This window comes from Ceratotherium simum, chromosome 3 (assembly GCF_057802395.1).
Source record: "Ceratotherium simum simum isolate JZ-2026a chromosome 3, ASM5780239v1, whole genome shotgun sequence".
NCBI classification, from domain to species: Eukaryota; Metazoa; Chordata; class Mammalia; order Perissodactyla; family Rhinocerotidae; genus Ceratotherium; species Ceratotherium simum.
The window spans coordinates 49,178,992-49,199,266 of record NC_141902.1 but is presented as its reverse complement, the minus strand read 5'-3'; the positions used below and the strand labels follow the sequence as shown (position 1 = coordinate 49,199,266).

The 20,275-nt window shown below is 37.0% G+C and overlaps 1 protein-coding gene and 1 long non-coding RNA gene across 2 annotated transcripts in view; both read right to left on the bottom strand.

The window, feature by feature from the left end:
- The window catches only part of UNC13C (unc-13 homolog C), a 584,623-nt gene extending 569,295 nt beyond the window's left edge, over nt 1–15,328 (bottom strand). The window contains 2 exon segments of the mRNA XM_087427449.1: nt 10,574–10,670; nt 11,951–15,328. The gene's annotated coding sequence lies outside the window, so the exon portion shown is untranslated.
- A 599-nt stretch (nt 15,329–15,927) lies between these two features.
- LOC147917561 (uncharacterized) overlaps nt 15,928–20,275 on the bottom strand; it is a 43,173-nt gene continuing 38,825 nt past the window's right edge. Inside the window, exons 2-3 of the long non-coding RNA XR_015550649.1 lie at nt 17,565–18,467; nt 15,928–17,042 (exon numbers count right to left, since the gene is read on the bottom strand). This is a non-coding gene — a long non-coding RNA (uncharacterized LOC147917561). The remainder of the gene's footprint in view (nt 17,043–17,564; nt 18,468–20,275) is intronic.

Here is a 20,275-nt window from a genome sequence, read left to right as displayed (position 1 = left end):
TCCAGCTATCCCATTACTGGGTATTTATCTAAAGAACGTGAAACCGACAATACAAAGAGACTTATGCACCGCTATGTTCATTGCAGCATTATTCACAATAGCCAAGATGTAGAAGCAACTCAAATGCCCATCAACTGAAGAATGGATAAAGAAGATGTGGTATACATATACATTGGAATACTACTCAGCCATAAAAAGACGAAATCATCCTATTTGCAACAACATGGATGGACCTTGAGGGTATTATGTTAAGTGAAATAAGCCAGACAGAAGAAGATAAACACCGTATGACTTCACTCATATGTGGAAGATAAACAAACACATGGATAAAGAGAACAGATTAGTGATTACCAGAGGACAAGTGGTGGGGGGTGGCCAAAAGGAGTAAAGGGACACATATGTATAGTGACGGATAAAAACTAGACTATTGGTGAGTACAATGCAATCTATACAGAAACTGATATATAATAGCGTACACCTGAAATTACATAATGTTATAAACCAATATGACCTCAGTAAAATAATTTTTAAAAAAAGAAACATGAAAATAGTCTTAGATTCTTCAGCCCAATTCTTCCTCTGCTTTTCATATCCTGACAGTGCCAGAGATCTCTGCTAAAACTGAGATGCGGGGTTACTGCAGTATTACATGTCAGGACCTAGGACAGCTCCTTTTAAACCTGTAGGACAAAGTGACCATGCTATCCCTTGTTTTAAATGTCTAGTTATGCATCAGTCTAAGCAAGTTCATACTTAAAAAACATGTAAATCAATGGACTGATACTTTCTTTACAAAGGTATTTAGCACAATTTCCCAGAAAACAAAAAGCCAGTTCCCTAAAGAATTTAACATTGATATTAGCTTGCAGATATTTTGGAAACCCACATGGTGTATAAATTAAAAAACACCTGAACACATCACCAGTTTGTATTTGGCTGTGGTTGTATTCAACAGAAAAAAAGGGGGAAAAAAAGAAACAGGTTTTAAATGGCATAATAAGCAAAACACAAATCCTATGTTTGCCAAAGAAGAAATCTACAGATTTAATGGGAAAATATGTGATGCATGAGGAATTACAGTTTTAATTGAAGGTCCTTGCCCTGCCTTAGTGTCTTAGGAATTGTTTGGACTAATGATTTCTTTTTTTCTATTTTTATCCCTGAATTTATTACCAGGCTATTATTTCAGGCAGAAACCAAGAAAGATTGCCAAGTTTTTTTTTAACAATTAAGCAGTACTTATTAATCAGAATTTGATGACAGGTTTCCAAGATTGTAATTGAGGTTGCATAACATTGTCTTCATTGATAAATGCAAATTGAGCCATAGTGTTCAGGTGAGGAATATCTGATCACAATTTGGAGGGGAGGTGTTTATTTTAACAGATTCCAAAATATTGAACAATATGCTGACATTAGAGAAACAGCTCTTTTTACTCTTTAATGTTGTATTCACACCAAGCATGGCATCTATCTATGTCTTCTCTCCCTCCTAATAAGGCTCTAAGACCCTTCTTTGAAAAACAATTCTTTGTAACCCCCATACCTGCATGGTGTTCTACACAGAATAGGTTACTAGTGAAGATGAAGAAGTGAAAAATACGTTTAAGTTAGAAATTTGGATTTAAATTCAAAAGCTTTTAGAAATACTGACATTATGGAGATATCAACACTTTATTTATTCACCCAACAAATATTTATTGAGCATCAGCTATGTGTTGTAACCTGTACCAGGTTTGGGGGATACAATGATAAGCAAAACAGCAATAGTCCCTACCCTCTGTAAGATCAGAATGAACAGGGAGAGTTATTTGAGCAAGCAACGTCAATAAACAACAGTATTTTCTTTCCAACCATTTCCATCAAAAAGTTACTCTTTGATGCCTATTCCATGAAATTCAGACCTTTCAACAGCTCTACCCCTTACCATATATTCTCTGCTCTAACCCAAGGCATCTCTTTACTCTTGGTTTGAATACAATGTACTTTCATTTCCTCCTTACCAGATTATCGCTGTTGCAATATAGAATCCTATAATTCATTCCTTCCATTTGTAGTTCATATTTAGCCCACTTTCACATTCACTACTGTGGTAACTTCCCTAAATTCACTTCTTGTATAGTAATTTGTGTTCATACTTCCCTCTCCCAAAAGATGTAAGTGCTTTTGATGGCAGGTCTTCTTTTTATTCATTTTCACATTCCTTCTACAGAGCCTAGCCAAGTGCCCAAAGCCTTCTCAAATATCAACGCAAACAGCTTTCTGCTGTCCTCTCACAACTTTAATTCCTTTTGCCCCAGGAGCATTCCCTCTGGTTGGAATATTCTCTCTGACCAATAATCATAATCTATGTCATCCCCTCTTCTTTAAAATATCAAGAAAAACTCTTCTAAACATTATATTTTCCTATTCATAATGTCAAACACAGGAAACTGCTGTATTGTATCCCATCAGAACCATTTTAATTCACCAGGTTTCTTTTTCTCTGCAGCTAATATATGTAAGCATTCTACCTGTTTTGTAGTAAGGAGAACAACGGCACAAGACTTCCCTACAAGCAGCTCACAATCTAGAGAAGAAAAGAAGAGAAGGCAGATACAGGCACTAAAATTCAGACCAGACTAGATGGTGAGGGAGAGAGGCATGGAGAAAGCCAAGGCTTTCAGCCTCTGCACAGGTAATGACACATTAAAACCACACAGACACATCTTGTCTGAAATTGAACTTGCTTCACTTCTGCAAAAGCTGCTCACAGCTCTGTAATTAACCCAGAAGGAATCCTCTAGACTCCAAATGTTTTATAGCTGCTCTAATTAGGACAAAGGCAGCAGCTCAAGAGGCAGGATACACTTCTCAATCAGAAAGGTACAGGAGATGTCCCTCAGGCAGCCCACAGCACACAGCAAGAAGAGAAAATGTAAACAGTCACCTAGGTGTGCTGGGATTGCTGAAATGTGGATTTTGTGAACATGTTTCAAATCCAAGCTTGGCTTTCTCCTGTTGTCTATGACACTCCTGCCTCACCTAATTCCATAGCCACCTGCTGAGTCCTCAGGACTCACAGACTAATTTCAGTAGTGATCTAAGCAAAACATAATTAAAATAAACCTGCAAGTATTCAGAAATATGAAGAATGTACTGTCTTTCATGCTTTGGGTTGAGGCTTCAGTAGGATGCTGGCTTTGAATTGTTTTTCCGGGAAAGGAGATGGATTTTGCACAATAAAAATTCCTTTTCTATTCCTCTTCTTGAGTAAGTGTTTTCTTCTTGCAAGATCATGTGTTAGAATCCAGGTCTGTGGGCCGGCCCCGTGGCTTGGTGGTTAAGTGAGCGCGCTCCGCTGCTGGCGACCCGGGTTCGGATCCCGGGCTCGCACCGACGCACTGCTTCTCCGGCCATGCTGAGGCCGCGTCCCACATACAGCAACTAGAAGGATGTGCAGCTATGACACACAGCTATCTACTGGGCCTTTGGGGGGAAAAAATAAATAAATAAAATCTTTAAAAAAAAAAAAAAAAAAAAAAAGAATCCAGGTCTGTGATCTTGGGACAGAATATTTCCCTCACTGCTAATATTCAATCCATATAGGTGTTAACATACTTTCAAAAGGTCATTTCTACTACCTCCCACACCAAATAATTAGCATTTTAATTACCCAGATAGTTATCCCTCATCATTAACATTGTGTTATTTAACTAAGTAGGAAATGCTTATTTACTCAAATATCTACTTATCAATTTCAAATATTTAGAAAGTATTAAAGACCAATTATGCTAAATATAATTTAATATTTTATAATGTAGGAAGCACTAAGGAGAAGCCTTGAGAATCTTCCATGCCATTATAATGAATATATATTGTTATTGTACAATATTGCAGACATAAGATGATATCTTTACTTTATAAGTAGCATCATCACCTACAAATATCTACTATATTTATCTTTGTTCAAAAGCTACTGCCACAAATTAATTAATCTTTCACTAATGCTTGAATTCCTGATAAGTTGGAGTTTATAGTATCTCTCCATTAGATTTCAGATTATTTGGTTTTATCACATTACTATTCACAGACATATAGTAACAAATTTCTTTGCATTAAAATATGAACAGACTTTACTTTTTGGTCCATTTTCATCTGGCATTAAGCAGTACAGTAAATCATCTGTCCTCTAGGAATTTTAGATAACTGAACTAAGAGATTGAGTTCACAATGAAAAGCGAGACAACATGTGGATTAACTGAGAAATCATTGAATAACAGGCATCCAGAAACTGTAACTACTTTGACAAGTACTTTCTTGGTGCTCCTACAATTTTCTAAAACCATATCTAGAGTTTTATAATTCTCACTAAATTTGATATCTGAAATTTGTGTCACATCTTGTGGACTTTTTAAGTTTTCTGCATTCTAAGAAACATCTTCTCCATTCTCATGGAAGGAAGCTTTATATTCCAAACCAACAATCAGCAAATAATATCTTGTGGGTAGGGCCTGAAGGGCACAGAACTGGAACCAACTATGAGAGAAATTAATCAAGGCTTATAGTGTCAAGTGTCCTAAGAGGAAGGTAATATAAAATCTAGAAACTTACAAAGCTAGGCTCAAGCTTTCTCTCAATAGATTCTAGAGTTGAACATACTTTGCGCCTCCTAATTAACATTCCCTCCTCTTACCATCATTATTGAGGAATTTAGAGATTTCAAGCTCAACCAAGGAATTCAAGACAGATTTTGCTCAGATTCCTCATTCACCCTTTTTTGGGAAATTTTCCTCCAAAATGAAATACTGCAGGTGAAAACACTCGTCTATAATCAGCCACTCTGCCTTCTATCTCAGAATAACCAGATGCCCTAAGAATTCCTTCTAGAAAACTAAAGGAGACCATTGGGAATTCCTTGGGTTTCTTTCCATAATTGTGGCTATTGCTGAATCCACTGGGAGCCAGAGTCATAAAGCAGAAGCGAGGGGGGTAAAGACCATTAACGTGAACACAAGTTGGATGTGCTACAGGACTAGATAGAAGAGAGGTAGACCACATTCCAGATTATCAGCTGAAGTTAAAAGGGGAAGATTTAGATAAAAGGAAATGAGGGAGGATATGGGACACAGAGCCTATGAGGAAAGTACTGTTATTAGGAACACCAAACTGAAAAAGTAGTACCTAGAATCAGCACCCTTAGTCAAGAACAGGAAGACAAACACCATCGTGAGTTGACATGGACCTATACTGTGACACAACTCTGACTTAGGTAAAGTCAGGCAGGTGGCTCCCTGTTATTAATTGTTCATCTCCCACCTCTCTTGAAGCTATACTTCCTATGCCTTTCTTCTTGTGCCTTGTGGTTGTGTTCATGAGCTGCACGGGCACTAGATCCCGACATTTGCTGTACGGTTACTGAGAGCCTCCTAAAGCCAGAGCTCTGAACAATGAGAATAAATCACAGTCACTTGTCCTACGCTCATCTCCCTTGTTCCCAGGAGCATTTTACAGTGGTAAACTCTTCATGAAACCTATATCAGCTATAATACAGAAAGTCATTATGATTTGCTGCCTCATAATACTATGGAAAACACTCATAAGAATACTGGAATCTCAGGGCCCTTGATTTCATCAAAAACAGCATGCCCAAAGCTACTCCAATTTGTGCTAAATGTAGTTACTGAGGTAATTACTATCTGAAGTCATAGTAGAAGTTTGAATTTTCCCTTTTTTTTTTCTTTTTGTTATTTCCTATCTTGTATTACCAGCCTCTCTCCTTCCCTTACTAGTCTTTTCCTCTAATAACTGATAATATTACAGAATTCAAATTAAATATAAAAGCAAACAAATTCACTGAGCACCGATATTCTATATACAAGATAATGAGGAATATGAACATAATAACCTCAATTAATAATAGTCAGTATTCTTTGGGCACTTAATATTATTTCATTTAATCATGATGAAAACTCTATGAAGCAATACTCTTTATGGTGTCATTATTTTCTGGTTGAGAAGTTAAGATGTAGAAATTTTAAGTAACTTGTCAAAGTTCACTCAGATACTATATTTAATGGACTTATAGTCTTGCTAGGAATTTTTTCTTAAGTTACATGCAATAATAAAGATTTAACCTATAGGTCAAGACCAAAGGAGAAATTTCATGAGAAAGTATATGATGTGTTAGTAAATGAATTCTGCAAATAATTTAGTACTAAAAAATTATATAAAATTTTACTATTTGGAAACTATGAATAATCTGTTTAATTGGGGCAGAGATTGGGTAAGGAACTAGAATAAGGTAAAACTAGAAAGGCACTCTGGGATCTGGTTGTAAAAAGTGGTTTTTTCCACACTAAAATATTTTGGGCTTTATTTTATATACAGCGTGGTGTCCTTGAAAGGTTTTGAGCAGGGAGTCACATGTGCCATGATAGAGGCATTTTTTAGGACAATGAATCTGGCAGTAGTATGCAGAACAGATGCTCAGAGGAGAGGCTCATAACAGAACAATTGGAAGATTAGAGTAGTATTCTAGTCATAAAGTGATAAGAACTTGAACTAGGATGGTGCCAATAGGAGGAGAAAAGAAGGTATGGCTGGCAACAATGTATAAAAGAGAAAACAAGATTTGGTGAGCACTAATTGAATATGGAGTATGAGGAAGAATAAGGTAGTGCAGATGACTTGAGATTTGAGCCTGAGAGACTGAGGAAACTCAGGAAAAAACTGCTTGGGGGCAACTAGAGGAGTTGAATTTCTTGACTTTGGTGAGACATGTTAGTATAAATCCCTTCAATGAGGTAGTATAGGTCACTAAAGAAATTCAGCTCACCAAGATAAAGAGTAGACAGAGAGGATCAAGGGCATGCTCCTACTCATGGTTAAATGGAGAGAGACAGCAATTGATGCACGTATTTATTGTAATTTGCTGTATTTATTTATGAAGCTTTACGTGTCTTATCATTTACTATTTTACAAAAGATGTTCTTCACCTCCTGTCCAGTAATATTGTGACACTTTATTGGGTAATTAAGTATGATCTTTTAATCCTATGGATTACTTTCTAAGAAGTAACTAGAATTAAATTTTAATTTTTACATATATGAAATTAATCTATATGTTTTGCCTCCTGCCAATCAACTTTCTTTGTAATTAAGAAGGAAATATGAATTCTCCTTAGGTTTGAGAAGATTCCCTAGTTAAGTTTGCCCCTTCAGCCGTGAGAGAGCCCAGCAATCTCCATCGTTCTAGCGTGTTCTCGTGAGTGTGCCCATCCAGAAGGGAAGACAGCTGGAAGGAGAGTAAATCCATTCAAATGACTAAGTAGAATAGGTACATACACTTTATTTTTAAAAGCTCTCAATAAACCTGTTCTATGACTGACTCTAATGAAGTGAGCACCTAAGTACCCAAACACTACTTGTTTCTTGCAAGAAAATGGCAGAATTTCAACATCTATCAAAGATGCGGCAAACATTTCATGACTCACAAATACAGGGCCTTATACAAAATATGCATTTACATGGAATGTGATTAAGCCAATACTTATCATTGCCTAGTTGTGCGAAGGAAAACAAGTTGACAAATTTCTTAAAAGTTCTAAAAGGATTAAAACTGCTTCTTCAGTTTATCAGGGAGGTAAATGATACCTATAAAACTCTAGCCTCAGGAGAAGCAAATCAGAATCAAGTAATTCCGTAGCTACATTTCAAATGGAGTCAGTTCTATAGTGTCTGCATTATATAGATTTTATAGACTTTTTTTTTTTTTTTAAAGATTTTTTTTTTATTTTATTCATTTTTTCCCCCCAAAGCCCCAGTAGATAGTTGTATGTCATAGGTTCACATCCTTCTAGTTGCTGCACGTGGGACTCGGCCCCGGGTTGCATGGAGAAGTGGTGCCTTGGGGCGTGCCCAGGATCCGAACCCGGGCCGCCAGCATCAGAGCGCACACACTTAACCGCTAAGCCACAGAGCCGGCCCAGATTTTATAGACTTTCTGAGTCTGAAAACTGAGTCTTCATGAGCATCAAACAAATAGTCTTCTTTTACAGATGAGAAAACCAATGCTTAGAAAATAACAGCCCAAGTTTACCCAGCCAGTTGGAGACTGAACCAGGATTTGACTAGTTCCAGTATTCTCTACCAGATAGCAAAAAGCACTGGACTCTTGTTGGAATGCATGTATTAATTCTCTATTTTTCTCTGATTGACAATTTTTACTAAATAGTTCTCATAGATAAACAAAGCAATTGTTTACGTTTTTCCAGCTATATGCCACATAACAATGACAAGATTCAAAACATGCCTGTTCTTCCTCCAGTCTTTCTAAGACGAGATCAACAGTGTCCTCTCTCAGAAACATGACTCAGTGATTGTGCCTAACTCATCAGTTCTTCCCACCTGTAAAATAGAAATAGTCATCCCTGTCTGACAGCTATTCTTTTCTTTTTCTTTCTTAGGTTTAGTATGACTGGAAAATCTACTTCTAGAGTACTTTATTTCAACTTATAAAATACATGAAGTAAAATATTTTCATGTAAAACACTTTTTTTTTCCTATCAAAAAGACATATTGCACCCAGATTGTCAAGAGCCAGAATGGTCAGAAAAAAAGTATGTTTTACCCTGAACATAGGACTTTGGCCAATGGGGAGATTGGCTCCTGGGAATAGAGACAGGCTGAAGGTGGGGTTCTAAAGGTCTAAGAAAATATTTTAGAGGGAAACTCATCTTCTCAGATTATTTTTTAAAAATACTTTGAAAACCCCAAGTACAATTTATGGTGTTGAGTTTATATCTTGCTAACTGCATTTATTTCCTCAAAATACTTTGTCTATGTTGGAAAAATAATATAAAATCTTCTCCTATATCAAGATTGTAATAATTTCTATGTGCTGAGACTAAACTATACAAGATAACGGTTTGCAAGAGATAGGAAACATTTATACCTCTTGGATCACAACCATTTTCACAAGAAAAGGAGAAATGATTCAGTGTGTCTTCACTTACACTTCTCCTCTGGAGGACGTTTGATCTAGAGGTTAGAATACAACCTGTCCTCCTAACTATGTCTTAAAAGACTACAAGTGGAGCAAACACTGCTGTGGTATCCATTATCTCTGTAGAGATTACAGAACAGGACACTCAGTCTTCTGCATGCTCAAAAGCTACAGACTGAGAGGGCTATTAATAAATCTCCACCTCCCCCCCATCTTTTTTAAGCTGGAAAGGAATTGGAGTTTAGCCATCCAAGCACGGAAAACTTAAGATCCAGAAAGGATTTGTATCAACAACCACAAAGAAAGATGCAAATTTAATTCCCTGAGTTTGCAATTATTGCTTGAGTATATTATTTTAAATGTATGTTACCAAATAAGTTGATATTAGGCATAAATAATAATATAGTTAGAAAGTGGCTTTCTACCTGTAAAAATGTATTTTAGAAATTAATTTGGCATGTATTTAAAATTCCTAAAATTTCCAGCTGAAATGCAGGAATGTTTTTCTCAGGTAGGAAGGTGATTCCCACATTTCAAAAATTCTGGAGAAAAAGTCCTTCTCTAGTAAAGACTATGGAATGGAAAGAATGAATAACAGAAGCTGATGGTATTAACACTGGAAGACAATGTACAGGTGGCAAAATGTCTCAGAAAACTCACGGTATGGTTTATGCATTGCATTAGCTGAATAGCTCAACAGAAATGAAAATGCATGGAGCATTAAGAAAAAGATATCATACCAAAAGTTTACTGATATTCAAAATCACTGGTTTGCCCTAAATCAGCAAAGACACTTCTCAATTGACCCTTATACACACATACACACACACATAAACTCAGTATAATTTGTCTTTGAAAGGGGAATAACCACAGTTGTCGTCTGTTTACAATAATCCATGGGCTCTTAAGCAAGTAGTTTCGTGTACCACATACTTCATTGCCTCATTTTTAAAGACTAGCAATCATAGAAATGTGTTAGATGCCCTAGAAAGGGAAATAGTTTACTTTGTTAATAATGAGCACATGGAAAGTGAATTCTCTGGGCTTATCTAACATGTTTACCTCATATTTCACCTGTACATGTATTTATCCAAGCACATGGTGATGTCAATTTCTGGAAGAAGTTTCCAAATCTCTACAATGGAAACCTAACAATGAATAATTAAATGCTAGGAAATAAACCCATACCTGCTTATCCACCTTCAAATCCAAGTCCACAATTCTATTGAAATGACTTTTGCAACAGAATTCCATTGCAGTTTGAAAACGCAACTTTGTATTTGAGAGTTTCACATATTCTTTTATTTATTTATTTATTTATTTTCATATTATGTCACATATTCTTTTAAATTATCTTAGCTCAGTTTATTCATTAGTGTGAAAAATAATCATTGAATGAATTCAACAAAATTACTGTCATACCACTGCTATACTGTTTCATCTACAGATGCCATAATGCTCCCCATACCACACGTCAACACAAAAGAAATACACAATTTTTTCCACACACTACTAATGAATGTAAACTCAACTCTTTGCCCATCTTCCAAATCGCTCTTCTAGTCCAGGAATTGCTTGTAGTTACTTACCATATTTTGATAGTGTTGTTATTATAGTAATATGTGGAATTTTGAAACAACTGATTTCCTCATTTTGTTGTATGGCCCAAGTCAGTGCTCTGGATTGCTGCCATTTGGCAAAAATGAGGTTTTAGTTTTAAAAGAGCAAAGTGGTGATTTAGTTTACAGTATGCATAAATTTTCATTTAAATCCCATTTACCTCTATTCCATTTGGACTTTTAAATCATAAGAAAATAGAACCATCAATAATTAAAAGTCAGGGTCCTACAGCTTTAGCATTAACTCTTTGTATTAATAAAAATCTAAAAAAATCTATAAAATATTTTGACAAATACAAAAATGTAGCAAACTTTCCCATTCTCTTATTTCTCCCCTCCAGTAAAGCTCATGGAATTTAAATACATGTATGTTTAATTTATTGCCAGTTTATACCCACTTCTTTGATAATAATATATTGAAGTGTAAAAGATGGCAAGATTATTTTCAGAAGCACTACATTTATTAGTAATCCAAAAAATGAGATAAATTTATATTCTTAGCTTTTTAAAGAAATGCAGAGCATTTCCAAAAACTCATTTTTATGTGTTACCCACCCACCTCTTTCCTTTTTCTCTTTAAAAACCTAATGAGGAAAATTGACTTTAAGCTTTGTCACCTCAGCCTAGGTCCTAAAGGCGGCCAACATTACTATTGTTGCCGTATCTGTCTTTCTTTTTATTACACAAGTGTATCGATGATGTAATTGCAGAAGTTAGGGTTTACTCAAGCTGTTGGAGCAAAGGGATTTTTTTTTAGACTGCCTCCTTCGGCACCATAGAACAATTGTAAAACAGAACCAAGTACACAATTTAAGCAATTTATCTCTGTAAAACAAATCTGTAGGATCTTTATCTTGAAGGGCTGATCAAGAGCTGGAAATTCAGAACCATTGATAAAGCTCAATTTGCTCCAGACTCAATGCTAAGCTGGAAAAACACTTGGGTGACACAAAGCTAGTCTATGACATCTTGGCTTTTAACCCCTTCCTAGAAGCCCTCAACTTTTTTTTTCTGTTTGGCTCTATTTTTCCCCCAAATTCCAAGGGATTAGGAAATATCCCAGGCTTGTTTGTCCCTAAGCAGATATTCCCCTGAAAGTTGAGAGGAAACTAAGCAATCATTTATCATTCTGCATTTACAATAAAGCAATGACTGAGAAGTCCGTGATTCTCAATAGAACCATCCATATTATAAACACAGGAGCACAGAGCATTCACAAATGCATCTGCTACACTAGGAGAACCCCATGGATGTGATTCAAAGCGCAAACAAAAAGAATCAACAAGAAAAGACAGACACAAAATCACATGCAAATAAGGCAGCACATACCGAGAAAAGAGAACATACCTGAGGGATTCTCCTTTAAAAAAAATGTACACACCAGCTGGGCTGTTCCTCCCCTCCTTTTGGAGTGTCTGTGTTTTCCTTTCAGGTACACCACTTGCGACCGTGTTTCTAGTCTCCTTTCCTTTAGTTAGCCACAAATAGTTAGAGCAGGAGAGGAGGCTGCGTCCCCGCGATCCGACTCAAGTGCAATCAGGCATGCCTTCGGTCTGCAACGGTGTCTGTTCTTATCAATTCTATCGTGCTCCCGGGGCAGCAGCCTCAAAAGCAATTTTACAACTTAGCTGCTGGCATCAAACTGCCTTTCGCTGTCCTCCTTGCCAAATTCCTTCGGCAGCTCATTTCTCATCCCTATCTCTAAGAAAGCAAAATGGGTTGTCTCCCGTGCGTTGTCGAGCGCCAAGGCTCATCAACAATTGAGGGTGAGGAGCAGCGCGGCTGAGTGCGTGCCGGGAACTTCACGAGGCGCCGGCCGCGCCGCCGCTTTTGGGAATGCAGCACCGGCAACGCGATCCCCCAGCCTCCTCTGCCCGGAGCGCCTCGGCTCCCTCTGCTGCCACCGCCGCTGCTGCACAGAGCAGCTCCTGAGGCTGAGCCACAGCCCTTGCTCACAGGAGAGGCACTGTGGCCGCTGCCAGGTGTGGCCGTCACCACCGCGCTGACAACTAACTGTGTGGGGCGCAGCTTCATCGCTGGAGAAAGCGCCTGGCTGCCGGAGCTTCCTTAGCCTAATTTTCCCTTTATCGCTGAGTGATGACCTGGGAGACAATCGTACGGCCAATTCTGCTAGCCGCGTTTGCAGCCTCTTTGATAACATGGATACTTTAATAATTACTGGTTTAGATGTAGTTGGCTGTGTTTGGAATCATGAAATGAAAACTGCACACAATATAATTCCCGGTTAGCCACCGAGAGGCAGTTAACAGGACCCCGTATTTAGATAGAGGAGATGCCGGTTTCTCATCCCAGGTGGTTTTCCTTCTTCTTCTTTTTAATGTGCGGAAACCCATTTGAAGGTGATTCCTCAAAAATCTGAATTAAAGACACGTACACAAGTCAAAGTGGGAAATCGTGAAAAACTTAGTGATAAGAAGGTTTTGCATCTCGCTTAGAAATAATGTCTTCCCATTTGATGTTAATGATTTAAAGATCTGGCTGGGAATTGAATGGGCTTGCTTTCTTTTTTAGTTTTGCTGAGTAGAGGAGGTGGGGGATGTGACAGCTCCCACTTTCCATCAATAAAGCATTTTCTATCCTCTAACCCTCCTGTTGAAACAAATAAAAAAAGTACTGGATCTTAAAATAGAGTCTTAGAGAAGCTCATGTCCTGGAATAATTTGTATGTTTTAAGCTGCATCTGGTCTGCCGGCTTCTATTTACTTTTCTTTGCTTTTTAGAACACAGAGGGATGTTTCCAGGACTGAAGAACAGTCAACTATCAGCTGAGATCAAACAGTAATAAGAAGCATATACATAGATTTGAATGGCATTTTTCAGTACATTTAAGGATGAATATACCTTGACCAACTTTGGAATGCACTCTACCTTACCTAAATATTTGATACACAATAGTTGCTGGCAAAATGAACCATTAAGCCTGATATAGCATTTTTGGCAAAAGTTGTGGCAAAACACATTCCACCTACTGTACATGACAACCAACAAGTAATATCTCTACGATTAAAAAAAATTGCCCCCAAATTTCACACAATATATGTGCCAGGTGCTGGTAGCTGAGCCCTCCCCATTCCCAGCTCACAGCCCCACTTTTAGCTCATAGCAGCACAGCTTCCTCAACCTGCTGCTTAAGTGACTGTTAATGGACTTGAGCAGCTGCTGAAGGTCTAATGAGCTGCATCAGGGGGCAGACTCTGGGGCAGTGTGATCCCCACTGCAGCCACCGGAGTGGTGGGCAGGACAAAGCTTTACTGCCACCGGCTGTAAGCACCTAAGTGCAGCAAAGGAAAACTGTTCAGACATAAAAGCAGATGATAGCGCTAAACGACTTTTTTACGCAGAAAAATTCAGGCTAGCCAACACACTGTTTTGAAGAATGCTCTTCATTATGCAAAGGAAAGAACACCTATTCACAAAGCCTTTTTTTTGCTTCTTTTTTTGGCGTGCAATGCCCAGAACAAAGTGCTGAAGCTACGTTCAGCTGAGAGCCCCCAGCACCCAGAATAGTGCAACATCTATAAGTCTTCAGCAAGTTGGGATATAATGTCAATGGTTTAAATTTTAAACCTAGAAAAGATAATACAAGATGATCCCAACCCTGACTGGCCTCTAGAATGTGTACATAGTATAATGAAAAGAAGTGTGAAAATATTGCTCTAATTCAGACACTCTCATAGAGGAAATAACAACATGGGTGGTGATCTTTGCTTTTAAGAAGAAATAATATTTCATGAATGGTCCAAAGCCAGTGTGTGTGTTCTGTTAAATGCACTGCTTAGCTCTAATCATCAGGATTCTGGTTATACATTTCAAAATGGAAATTGTTTATATTCCTGAAAAGTGGCAGGAATCATGTATGGGGGATGCCGACTACTTAAAAATATGTCACCACTGGAGAGAGTGACAGAGATATGTAATATTATTGACCTGCAGGGACACCCGAATCCCTAACAGAGCTTCCTGGGTTCTTGATGGGTAGTTTCCGCCTGCCAAGTACCTGATTTGAATAACATATCATCACAATGATATGAATACAGCAATTGGTTAGAGTCCTACACATTCTTATCAATAAAACACATTCTATTTCTGCAAAAAGCTTTCCAAATTCTTGGATTAGTAACATTAAATCACACAGGACAGGAAATGAATAATTTCCACTTATATACTGGAAACTCACAGGTACATGCCCCAAAACTTACAGATTGATTGATTAAGACAATAAGATCATTTCTCCTCTAAATCTTTCAGCAGTAGTTTCCAGAGGAATAAAACCTCTAGGGTATCGTTTACCTCCCATATCCAAAGACATAAACTGGGCCAGATCATTTGTTTCATTTATGGTTCAGATGGGAGAAGAGCAAGGTGTCTGGGCCATTGGTCATTTTTTATTGGTAGTGAAATTTGACTAAACCAAAAGGAACAAGTAAAAGGGTTGTTCTTGTACAATTCTGTGACTGCCTGTGCACTTGGCTTTAAGCAATAGAGAAATTCTTGAAAAAGCATAAGTCAACCTTGTGTGCATTGAGTCGTATTTTTAGCTTTCTAAAAGACCTCACTCTTTATTTCAGGGAACTGGTAACCAATCACTGGACCTCACTATTTTTAAAAAACTGTGACCAGTATTGGCTCTTTGTCTCCATTCAAATGAATTAATGAAATAGTTGAATTCTCAAGATAATTGAGAACAAAAACATGATCACATCTAAAATAGCAAGTTAATGTTTCTAGCTCTGTATAACTAAGTAACATATAAGGGAACACATATTTCCAAATGCAATTTGGAAAGATTTGCAAAATGTTGATTTCATGATAGTAAGGCACACTAAGTTATGCTCTTAAATTAAGGATTTTCATTAAATTATAGGTTACTTAAAAATTGTACTTTCAAGTGGAACTAACAGTGTGTAACTTCAGAGACTACGTCATACAAGTCTTTGCCCACTCTCTCTTGGTTTGCTCACTCTGGGGAAAGCTAGCTGCCATGTCATAAGGACACTCAAGCAGCCTAGGGGGAAGTCCACAGGGAAAGGAACTAAGGTCTCCTGCCAAAAGCTAGATAGGAACTGAGACTTCCTGCCAACACCCAGGTGCATGAGCCATTTGGGAAGCTGACCTTCTAGCCACATTCAAGTTCTGAGATGACTGCAGCTCCTGCCTACATGCTGAAGGAACCCACCTGAGAAACCCTAAGGCAGAAACACCCAGCTAAGCTATTCCCAAATTTCTGACCCACAGAAACTGAGATCATAAATGTTCTTTGTTTAAGTAAAAACAAGAAAAAAAAAAAAGAAAGAAATGTACCTTCAGAATTTCCAAATGAGGAATGAGATTGACTATTATTTAACATGTGGATTTAAGTGCACCTGAGTGTTTTAAGATGTAAAAATTTTGGGTTCAGCATATTCAGTAACAAGATGAGAATACCATGCTTTCCTAGTCAGCATCGGTAGTTCTCTTCTCTGCGCCCTCTTAGCACTTTTATAAACCTCTACCGTAGCATTAGTTTACTATAAGGTATATTAACTATTAATTTACTCATCTGCCTGCCCTTCCCTGCTAGACTGTGATCTCCTTGAGGACAAAGACCATGGTTCATTCACCTTAATATCACCAATGCCCAGCCGAAGGCCAGACCCATGCAGGTAGGGTGAGTGAGTAACAGGGTGCTTAGTTAGTAGAGCACCAAGTTAATGAGGCTAAGGACATGGGTTGAGTTCCTGTGTAGCCAATTAGTTTTGTTTTATTAGTTTTGTTTTATTTCTTGGTCCAAATGGCACCCTTAGTTCTCACCAGCTGTCTCATAAATGTATGCCAGAACAAACCTTCTAACTACCTGTTCCAACAGAGGTGAGTCAGTAACAATAATAATGTCTCAAGTTCATTTAATACCCTTACAAAGTGTTTTTACACATATTTTCTCATTTGATATTTATTCTTTAAAAAAAACCTGCAAGACATTATAGAGTCTTGTTATTGTCTTCATACTAAAATGATAAAACAAAGACTCGGGAAAGCTGTATAACTTAGCTGATTGTACAGAACTAGCAAGTGGTGGAGACTAGATCAAAAATCAGGCATTCCACTTCTCCTTCAAAACTGGCTCCACCCCTATACTGACAGGTATTTATTTAAACTAACAGCACAATCGATGGCAAAATTTGTAAATTTTTAAGAATTTTAACAAATAAAGAGAGTGAAATTATTCAAGTAGACATTTTTAGAATAGTTCTTCTTGGGTAATGATCATTAGACTTTGGGTACTGATCATCAGATGTTGAATGCTGTTTGGAGCATCTATATTTTCATTCTGTTGTTCTTTTTTTTCCTTCTGTAAAATTAGTGTCAGCGCTGTACTCAAGCAAATCATCAGATGAAGGTATTTTTAAAAGGATTCTTTTTTGCTGAAAAGGCACAGCATCTGGAAAATATCAAGTAAAAAGATGTCCATTGACTTTTGGTGATTTGAGAAACTATGATTTAGTAATAAAGCACAGCACTGAAAAGCTCAAACTCTGGAATCAGGGTGACTACGTTCCCATCCTGGCCCTACCATCCACTATCTTTTTTACTTTAGTCAAGTTTATTAACCTCTCTAAGCTTTAATTACTTCATCTGTAAAACAGTATAAAAATAATTCCTATTCATACTCTTGCTGATGAATCAAATGAAATAGTCCATGTAAAGCAACTTAGTATATACCTGACATATAGTAGGTACTCAATAAATAGTAGCGATTATTAACTTAGCTAATATTAATAAATATTAATAATAATTAATATACAAAACTTCTTACCAGATTATCCTTTTCATTTTTTTCTACTACACTAACCTGTTCTCCATCATTCATCATGGTGAAGTTTTCAGAGGAATAAATTTTTTTAAAACTTCAACAAGAATTTTTTTCTTAAATATAAAAGTTTTGGAATACCAAAGGGCCTACCTTTGACTCATAGCTCTGCTGCTTTATCCCCCTGCATGGACTTATTCCAGGTTTGTAACCTCCCTGAACCTCTATTTCCTGTGTTTGTATGTACTATGTGCTCAATATGTGTATTTTTTTCTTTTCTGTTCTTTATGCATTTCCAAATGCAACTTTCAACTTGGTTTGACAAAAATAAAAATTGTTTTAATGATTTATATTTGCTTGCTAAATGTTTTATGTCCGCTAGACATTTTTACACACTTGACAATAAAGTTCATGTATAAATTGAGCTATCTTGTTCAATATTAGAAGGAATAAATGTCTCAGATAAAATATGTATGTACACAGTGATAAATAAATGATTCTTGGGTTTTCCTTTCTTCCAACAACAGTGGTGATCTCTTTTCCTCTCTTGAGAAGATTAAGGAGAGTAATTTTGGATTGTATTACTTGCCAGTATTTCAGGAGTTATCAGTCGGTGCTGATGACTCCAAGAGCAGTGAAAACGACCTCAACAGAAGCTCCATGATGACTGGGTGAGAAGCATTGTGACCAGAAACTGCATAGATTCAAAATTTGTGAAGATATGTCTTTGTTTAACAGGTTTTTAAAAACCATATCTGGTACTAAAGAAATTTTAATTGCCTAGTTTCTGGTTGTAAGCAATGGTTGTTGCCGCGCACTAAAAATCCTTTCCCCCTAACTTAAACAATGACTGTCTAGGACATACACAAACCATGAAGCAGGCCAAGAAGGTATTTCTTTGATATGGTCTAAAATACTTGTATCAAAAAAAGATCCACTTAGAGCATTTTATTTAATGTGATTGGACATCACATCCTTCCCCTTCATGGTCTTCCATATTCTGCCCAGTTTCCTGGTTGTTGTTTCCAGAGAGCACATCCATACACTCTGCAGAGCCTGCAAAGGAAAAAAAACAAAACCCTGTATCCTGATTTGGAGCCAATAGAAAGGTCCTCTTATAACTGTCAGAGTGTTGACTCTAGTTCAGCTGTGGACTAAATGAAGTTTGTCTTCAGAGCCCTTCACTTGCCAGGTCTTTGCCTTTTTTCATTTCTCTTTCAGCGACTCTCTGGTTACTTTGGCTATTACGTCGAGAAAAGGCTCTGCAAGTAACCAACACTATGTTGTAAATTAATAAAGTATATCACATGGGAGGAAGGGGAAGTTAAGACAATGAACCCACAGTCTTTTTAGAATAATTCTGTGGTATTTTTGGAATAATTCTGTCATCATAGCACTTAAGTACAGTTGGCGATTTTGATTTATGGGACATCTATAAAATGAGGGGAGATAAAGAGTAACTATGGATTTATGTGTTTATGTGAGCATTAAATGCATGAAAATATAGAGCTTGACAGAGTATCAGCCATTACTGTTATTATCATCATCATTTTTTTTGTGTGAGTTCTGGAGGAGGAGATGTATACCTCTGGAAGTGGTAGAAGGAAGCAGTATCTGATAGCATCATATAAGAATTGAAAGGGAGATAATAAAGTCTTCCTCAGGTGGATGAATTTTTAACCAGTTTCCAAATATATATCTTAAAAGAAGATTTTTTTTTTTAATTACGGAAAGGTCTTCTGCTTAAAAACATTGCCCTCTTATGATACCTGAAATTCCAACAGCTAATGAAGACTTTTTTTCAGATTAATAAATCATCATATATTCAATTAAAAATACTGCTACCTGCAAATACTTTCTCCCATCCTGTATGTTGCCTTTTCACTCTGTTGATTGTTTCCTTTGATGCACAGAGATTTTTAAGTTTGATGTAGCCTCACTGGTCTATTTTTTCTTTTTGTTGCCTATGCTTTTAGTGTCATATCCCAGAAATCATCGCCAAATCCAATGTCTTGAAGCTTTTCCCCTATGTTTTCTTCTGGGAGTTTTATAGTTTTAGGTCTCACATTCAGGTTTTAATACATTTTGAGTTAATTTTTGTATATGGTGTAAGGTTAAGGTCTAGCTTTATTCTTTTGCATGTGGATATTTAGTTTCCCAGCACCATTTGTTGAAGAGACTGTTGTTTCTCCATTGTTTGGTTTTCGTACTCTTGTCAAAGGTCATTTGACCATACACGTGAGAGTCTATTTCTGGTTTCTCTATTCTATTCCATTGGTCTATATGTCTTTATCTGATAAGAGGTTAATATTCAGTATATATAAAGAACTCCTACAACTCAGCAACAAAAAAACAAATAACCCAATTTAGAAATGGGCAAAGGACTTGAATAGATATTTCTCTAAAGAAGATATACAAATGACCAACATATGAAAATAGCAAAAACATGAAACATACAGAAATGGCAAACGTGTGGAAATATAGTCAATATCACTAATCATTAGAAAAATGCAAAGCAAAACTACAAAGAACTATCACCTCACATCCATTAGGATGGCCACTATCAAACAAAAACACACAGAAAATACCAAGCGTTGATGAGGATATAGAGAAACTCTAAGTCTTGTGCACTGTTGGTAGAAATGTAAAATAGTGCAGCCACTATAGAAAACAGTATGGAGCTTCCCCAAAAAGTAAAATTAGAATTACCATATAATCCAGCAATCACACTTCTGGATATATATCCAAAAGGATTGAAAGCAAGATCTGGAAGAGAACATTTGTGCATCTATGTTCATTGCAGTATTCATGGTAGCCAAGAGGTGGAAGCAACTCAAATGTCCATCTGGGATGAATAGATAAAG